Here is an 8,120-nt window from a genome sequence, read left to right as displayed (position 1 = left end):
ATGTGTGTGTTTTGTGTTTGTGTGTGTTTTTTGAGCAGATGCGTGTGTACGTGAATGCACTTACAGCAGATTTATGAGTACAGAACTAAGGTTATTTTTGCCAACACGTTCTTACCCTAAAATACAAGCCTCAGTAGTCACTTTATATTCAGGTTCTGATCTGTACTGCTGCGTGGACAGAGACAAGGGGGAAACAAGCCATGTCCACCAGTCTGATAGGCACGAGAATCCACAGGACGATACTCACTTTATTTCACTGGTGCTGAGACGCCAGAACTGAGATGCTGCTCGGCCCCCTTCCCTCACACACTGCCCCCTTGTCTCATCAAACTGACGTGTATTACCTTTATTTTTTACTTGTCTTTGGCCTATGATACATCCTGGCTGTCAGCAAGATATCCTTGTGTCCTAATGTAATTACCTTAATGACTAAAAACAGCAAAATCCAACGCTTACCTCAGGAGACTGAGTCAACGCCCCCTTACCTTCCCATCTCCTTTACTCACTGATACCTTCTTCGTCTCACCGACAAATACACTTGTTACCCATATTTTTTACATGTCTTCAGCTTATAACACTTCCTGGCTGCCACTAATATATCTTTGTGTCCCAGTATAATCCTCTGAATGGTTAATAACAGCAAATTCCAACACGTACCCACAAGAAAGCGCCGACGTTTCCTCTCCCTCTCGTCGTCCGGCGGCCACTGACTGACAGAGGCAAGCAGCGAGTCCTACCAAGCTTAGAATCTTTGCTTAGCTACTCTTATAGCCAAAAGATGGTATGGTGACCCTCTCATGACAGGGATTACTCTAGTGTTCCATCCCAGCTAATCCTAGACGCTTTGATCCACCTGAGAGTAAAGCATAGGAAACAGAGAGTGATCGTACTGGCATAATTTACAATGTTATTATTGAAATATTCTCCCTTCCTTATATTGCTGAGGTCAGAAGGTTTTATTCAGCTGAGAGTGGGTTGTAGGAGTCTTGTGTGTAAAAGAGAGCAGGTGTAAGGACGATAGCAATCAGAATCAGCAATAAAGTACTGTATCATTACGTTGTGGTGTGGATGTGGATGTGATAGGAAGCGTTATGAGGAACACACTGAGGTGGTTTGGCCATGTGGAGAGGATGGAGGGTGAAAGACTGACGAAGAGAGTGTATGTGAGTGAGGTGGAGGGGGGAAGAGGGAGGGGGAGGCCGAGAATGAGATGGATGGATGGGGTGGAGAGGTATATGAGAGAGGGGGGTGTGAGTTGGGAGCAGGGCAGTGAAATGGTGGGGGACAGGGCGACTTGGATGCGATTTGTTTGTGGCCACCCCAAACGGGATTGAGGCGTCTGGCAATAGATAGATAGATAGATCATTACTAAAAATTTATATGCATTAGATATCTGTTTCGTATAGCACAAATTGAAGGTTCAGATAAAAACAGTGATATGCTTTTGTGCTTTCTTTCTCTCTCTCGTTTTATCTTTCTCTTGCCACACCCTCTCTTCGTGTCTTCCCTTTCGCTGCCTCAGGTGGGTAAGGCCTGTCTCCAGCTTATAATGCTCGCACACTTCATGCTCCACTTATTGCATTCACTTTAATAATAATAATAATAATAATAATGATAAACACATCTTTCAACTTGTATTTTTTGGATTCCCTATCGGACGATAATTATAAATATAAGAAAACTCATGTTTCAGGGGAAAGTAAAGGAACTGAAGCATTAAATTTAGTTAACTTTCCTCCCCTCTTTCTTCCTCGTCAGTATAATATTTCTCGATAATCTTCTGTCTTTCTTTCTTTCAGTCTTTCCTCGTCTTTCTGCCTACGGGTGACTTTACACTCCGTCTTCTGTCTTTCATTCCTTCATTCTTTCCTCGTCCTTCTGCCTGTGGGTGACTCTACACTGAGTGACAACCCAAATGGTTTCCTGTACACAAGGAAACCATTTACTATGCTGGGTGGTAACTATATAAACAAAATTTGGCGCCTGGTGGTTTAATGGGTAATTATTGTGCTCCAATCGGATTGAGCTGGTGAAGGTTTATATCCAAGGGATGGTTGGGGTCTATTGCTCACATAATGCCACTCAGGGATGAGTGAGGCTGGTCACTCTCATCTTAAATGTCAGGACCAACTGCCTAGTCCCGAGCTCCTACGCTCCTCATGGGGCAACGTAGGATTGGATGATGATGGATGGATGAAAAGAAAAAGAGCAGCGAATAAAAGCAAAAAGAACAGAGAATGAGATAAAGAGCAGGGACTGAAACAAAGCGCATTAAGGCAGAATGGGGCCAGAAAAAGTGAAAAAAACGAATAGCGAAAAAAAGAACACAGGGTAACAGTAATACAGGCTTAGATACGTAGTTCGGAGGCTGATGAGGACTATGAGGAGTGCTACAGTATAAGAAGACGAGACTACGTGGTTCAGAGGCTGATGAAGGCTATGAGAAGACCATGAATGATTTGAGAGAGTTGTCGTTGTATAATCAGACAGGACGTGTACGACTCCCTTTATGGTGTATGTAATCAGCAGTAAAAAGCCTTGCAAACAGGAGTTTAGTAGAGGATAATCCACAAATATAGGAGTCAATGTTGTGCTTTGCCACATGGGCATATAACACAGCGTATCACAGAGTGTTAAAGGAATCCCCATTCTACCTCATGTTCCTAAGGGACCCTGGTGTCCCGTATGATGTCGTAAAACAGGAACCGATCTGCTATGATCTGGATAACTATAAAAATGAGATGGCCATTAAGGCTAATCGTACCTTTAAAAGATGTTTAAGGTACATTGAGGAAAGTCAAGAGGCCATGGAGAATCAACAGACATCGAGAGCAAAAGTAAAAGAGATTCGTACAGGAGATAGGGTTTATGTACGAAAGATTCCCAAGCCAGGAGAGCCTAAGAAACTTCAACCTCTATATGATGGACCTTTTAGAGTGAAAGGGAAAATTAGTGATGTGATAGTAAAACTGGTAGACATAAACACGGGGAGAGTCATGAAAGTCCACACAGACAGAGTCAGGCTTGCCCACGAAGATAATTTAGACGAGACAATGAATGGTAATGTGCGGAGAGCATATCCCCTCCATGAGGATCCTCTCCCACCAGAGGAAGTGCAAAAATATGAACTGAGAGATATTTTAGACGTAGAAAGAGCGGACGAAGGAAACGCCTCACAATTGCAGGAAACAAAGGAAAGTACTCAAAGCGTGCAGAGCTTGCACGAAGAGCAAGAAGAAGGTGCGGTGGCTGATTCGATTGATGATGCCGAAGGAGGAAGAAAAACCTATAGTTTAAGATCTACGGGACAGGTAACAGACTTACCTAATATTATGGATAGGCCTATAGAATACCTAAAATAAAAGTTGACCCTTTTTACAGGTCCTACTGACCGTGATCATCAGTGGACTTGGAAGTCAAGCATGGGAAGACCTACCAGTGAGAGCGGGACTTGCATTCACCGCACAGCGTCAGGCCCACATAATAATAATAATAATAATAATGACGTATAGAAAAGGGGGGGAAAGGAAGGAAGGTAAAGAATGATTGTGTATATGTGATGAGTGTTATGCAACCAGGGCGACGACACACAACGGCAGGAACTAGGCCTTAGTTTAAACTCCCGGCCTTACTGAGAGCTCAGGTTCCTGGTTGCATTGTGTAAGGTGCATGTGTGTGTGTTTTTTAAGTAGGAGAGGAAGAATTTAGACTAAGAGAAAGAGTGTCGGGGCTTAACCCAACGTGCGTGTGTTTGGTGTTGGGAAGGGGGGGGGGGTCTCGCACGTGCACTGTGTTGTTAATTAAGGACGGGAGGAGTGAATAGCTACGGCTTTCTCTGCCAAGCATTAGCTTATTGGCTGCCTCTCAGGTTCATCTGATTTTTCCGGCTCCACGAGCCTGGGTAGGATGGTAGGATACGGGTGTTAGGGTAAGGTGTTGTAGCCCTAGAGGGCTTGGGTAGGGGGATAAGGAAAGGGGAGGGGTGGAGGAAGGGGAGTATGGGGGGGTCAGGGTCTGAGGCGGGTGCTGGATATGAGGATGGCGGGTTATTACGTGGCTGCCGTGATCTTGATAATGGGTGTAGGGGTGGTTTAGAGTCTTAAGTGAATTGCAGGGTGTGAACTAAGTAGTTGATTAATAAAAGGGTCAGTAATAAATAAACTATTGGTGCTTAAGTGAACCCTCAGCGAAACACGAACATGTTCCGCCCTTGCCATGACGCGAGACTGGTGTGCATTGGTATCCTGTGAGGTAACCAGACAGCGAGGCGCCGCGGAGCTGGGCGGCGTGCGTATACACTCCTCGTGCAACATTTGGTAACTGAGGCGCTGATGGCTGGTGTGGCAGCGACATGCGGATGAAGAGGTAGACGGCCTGGCGCCATGCCCTAACCGAAGCAGATGTACACCCCAACACACCAAGAGCGACACTGAGGGTCGCTGACTGGGCATGGGGGTTTTAAATGGGTTGAGGCAGACAGGTAGACGCCGCATTGGGGGCGGGGCTTGCAATAAAGAAAATTCCCACAAAATGTAGGGGACCCTTATGTAACTTTGACGAATCTTTATACCGTCCATTGTCGTTTCGTTTCTCTCTCTCTCTCTCTCTCTCTTGTTCTTACGTTGCCTCATGTTAAAAGGTACTTTTATTTCTTAATGGCGGTGGTCTAATATAAATTTCCATGTGGCTCTATATGTGGACACTCAGTGGATTGTGTTTTCCATTCTTTCCAGCTAATCTACAGTTTATCACATCTTTCCTGGCTTATTTCCCAGCGATATCTATACTGCATTCGGATTCTACACTAAGTTATTTCCTGCTTAATCAGTTGCTTTGTACTGTGATCGTATCGTATCGTTTATAAAAGCTCCAATAAGCTTGCATGCGTCGGCCTTAGTCACATGATGGCTCTCCACGCTGCTTGATCTCTGGCAGCCTCCCTATTCAGTCCCTTATCCCTGAGGTCACACTCTATGACCTCGTCTCAGGTCTTTTTCGGTCTGCCTCTCGCAACCCTACCCCCGACGTTCACACTTCTTACTGTAGATCCATAATATCTGAATGTTTCTTGTCTGCTTCTTACCATTTGTAGAGGTTCCCTGTACTGTGTGTGTGTGTGTGTGTGTGTGTGTGTGTGTGTGTGTGTGTGCGCGCGCGCGGTGAAAACACGAGTAATGGGGACAAGGATGGCGTTGGTAATGAATGGTGATGGATGGAATATCTCAAATTTGTTGTATGCTGATGATGCATGGTGTGGCATGAAAATGAAAAGTCAAGAGTGAGAGCAGTGGAGATGGGACTGCTGAGGAATGTATGTGGAGTACAGAGAGTGGATAGGATACGAAATAACGATTCGCGGAAGATGTGGAGTGAAGAAGTCGGTGGACACCAGAATCGAAGAGAGTGTACTGAGATGGTATGGTCATGTGGAGAGAATGGATAACAATAGAGTGGTGAAAAAGGTATATCTGAGCGAATTTGAAGGAGGGAGGAGGAGAGGTAGGCCAAGGAGAAGGTGGAGAGATATGGTGGATGAGTGTGCTGGGATGAGAGGTATGGAAGTCGGTGAGCCTGGCTGGATGAATGTTGTGAGAAGTGCATAACCAGGAATTTGGCACCCCATTTTAACGTGACAGCGTTCTAATTGACTGTATCAGATAGGTATATGAGAAGCTACAGAACGTGGTGAAAGTTTTTTGGTTTATCTGATGGAGCCAGGATTCCGGGGGCTTGACTAATGAGTGAATGGAAGCGTGGTCCATTGAACTGGGCAAACTTAGGTTGTCTGGACGTTGCTACTTCTCACCCTGCCGTAGGGTGGTAAAGGAGGTCTGGATGATGATGATGATGATGATGATGATAATGATAATGATGATGATAATGATGATTATGATTATTATTATCATTATTATTATGTGGAGATTGTGAGGCGTGAAAGGACTGAACTTTCTGGTGAGTCTTTTGAGTGTGTGGAAGAGTTTTGTTATCTGGGACACATGTTATGTGCTGGAGGTGGGGCTGGAGCAGCTCTGTGGCTAGAGTGAGCAGTGGTTGGAAGAAGTTCAGGGAGCTGTTGCCTCTCCTGACACTGAGAGGTCTCTCCCTACGTGCTAAGGGGTCTTTGTATGTGGCATGTGTTAGGAGTGTAATGCTGTATGGTAGTGAGACCTGGGCAGTAAAGAGAGAGGATATTCACAGACTCAAACGTACAGAAATGACAATGATTAGGTGGATGTGCAGTGCGTCCCTGAGTGTGAGGCCTGGGGGAGGAGGGGGGCTAAGTTTGTGACGGAAGAGTTGAGAGGTAGGATTGGACTGGAGTGTACTGGTGGTGTGATGAGGAGGGGTAGATTGAGATGGTTTGGTAGGAAGGATGGGAGTGGAGTGTATTGGTGTGGTGATGAGGAGGGATAGATTGAGATGGTTTGGGAGAATGGATGGGACTGGAGTGTATTGATGTGATGAAGAAGGGTAGATTGAGATGGTTTGGGCATGTGGAGAGGATGGGGGATGACAGTTGGGTGCAGAAAGTGAGAAATGTGAACATTAGAGTTAGGGATGCGAGAAGCAGACCGAAAAAAAAAAAAAAACGGGGCGAAGTCATTGGGTGCGACCTCATGGATAAGGGACTGAATAGGGAGGCTGCCAGAGATCGAGCATCATGGAGAGCCGCCAGTAGGTGACTAAGGCAATGCATGCAAACAGGTTGGAGCGTTTATAAACGAAACGAGACGAAAAACGAAGCGATGATAGTACCGTACAACTGGCCTGGACATGGCACTTGTACTGTAGATGCCACACAACAGTAAAAGTGATTTTGTTCCCACCAAACACTACCAGTCTGATGTAGCCATTCAGTCAGGAGATCCTTGCAACACTCGAGGTGTTTACTGTGCACGGCCATGTAAGGCAATGCACACACGGGGCTGGAGGTGACTGGGTTGATCACAGAGGACTGGGGTGACCTAGAGGTTCACCTACCACCACAACAGGGGGTCAGAGCTCATGGTACGACACTCCAGCCATTGTGGAAGTGTTGCCACTGAGAGGATATGATAATAAACATAGTGTCAGTGAGGGGCAGCGTCTGTGGCAGCCATCCAACGCGGGTGACGCTAAGCACCCGTGCACACGTCAGTCCTGGCAACACCCTTCACTGGTGCACTTAGGGTACCAGTGCAAGGGGCCAAAAGAACACCGGGGCAAGGTCTGACTGATGATATGATGAGTGACATTATCTGGCTACCCCACACCACCAAGACATGTCACTCAGCAAAACCATACAGGTGATGGAGCACGAGGAACCTACCGCACTCAATGTAAACATGAGAAGGCCAAAGACACAACACATACGGTAATGAAGAGACCAACACAGCGGCAACTGAGCAAAATATCGGAGGTGGCCGACTACTTCAAGGATTAATGGATATGATTCCAAGGTGGCGACCATCATCCACTCACTTGATGTAGTGCTGCCTACTTCTTCCTTTACCTCTATCATTCTTTTTCTGTGTCTGCTCTCCTCTCTTTCTATTTCTCACCAGCATCCACTCACTTGATGTAGTGCTGCCTACTTCTTCCTTCACCTTTATCATTCTTTTTCTGTGTCTGTCCTCCTCTCTTCCTATTTCTCCCATCTTTCCTGTCACTTTTTGTTACTCCTCTTTCCTTTTCAGGTGGCTTTACATTGAGTGACAAGCCTAATGGTTTCCTGTAAGCCAGGAAACCATTTACAACGCTGGGTGGTAACCATATAACCAACCCATACGTGTTCCTTAAGTGTCAACAAGTGGGTTGGCGGAGGGTTAGTGCCCCTCCCCGTAAAACAACTAACTCAAGAGACAAACGGCCACCCCTTGCCGGATTATGGCGTCTGGCGATAGATACGGTAGATAGATAGGTACGGGATTAAGGCGTCTGGCGATAGATAGATAGATAGATACGGAATTATGGCGTCTGGCGATATATAGATAGATAAATATATAGATAGATGAGGGATTATACCGTCTGGCGATAGATAGATATATAGATAGATATGGGATTATGGCGTCTGGCGATAGATAGACAGATGGATAGATAGGGGATTTTGGCGTCTGGTGATAAATAGATAGATAGATAGA

This window comes from Coenobita brevimanus, unplaced genomic scaffold, assembly GCF_032717465.1.
Source record: "Coenobita brevimanus isolate Jiangsu-jjx unplaced genomic scaffold, ASM3271746v2 jjx.HiC_scaffold_2556, whole genome shotgun sequence".
NCBI classification, from domain to species: domain Eukaryota; kingdom Metazoa; phylum Arthropoda; class Malacostraca; order Decapoda; family Coenobitidae; genus Coenobita; species Coenobita brevimanus.
This window is presented reverse-complemented; position numbering follows the sequence as displayed.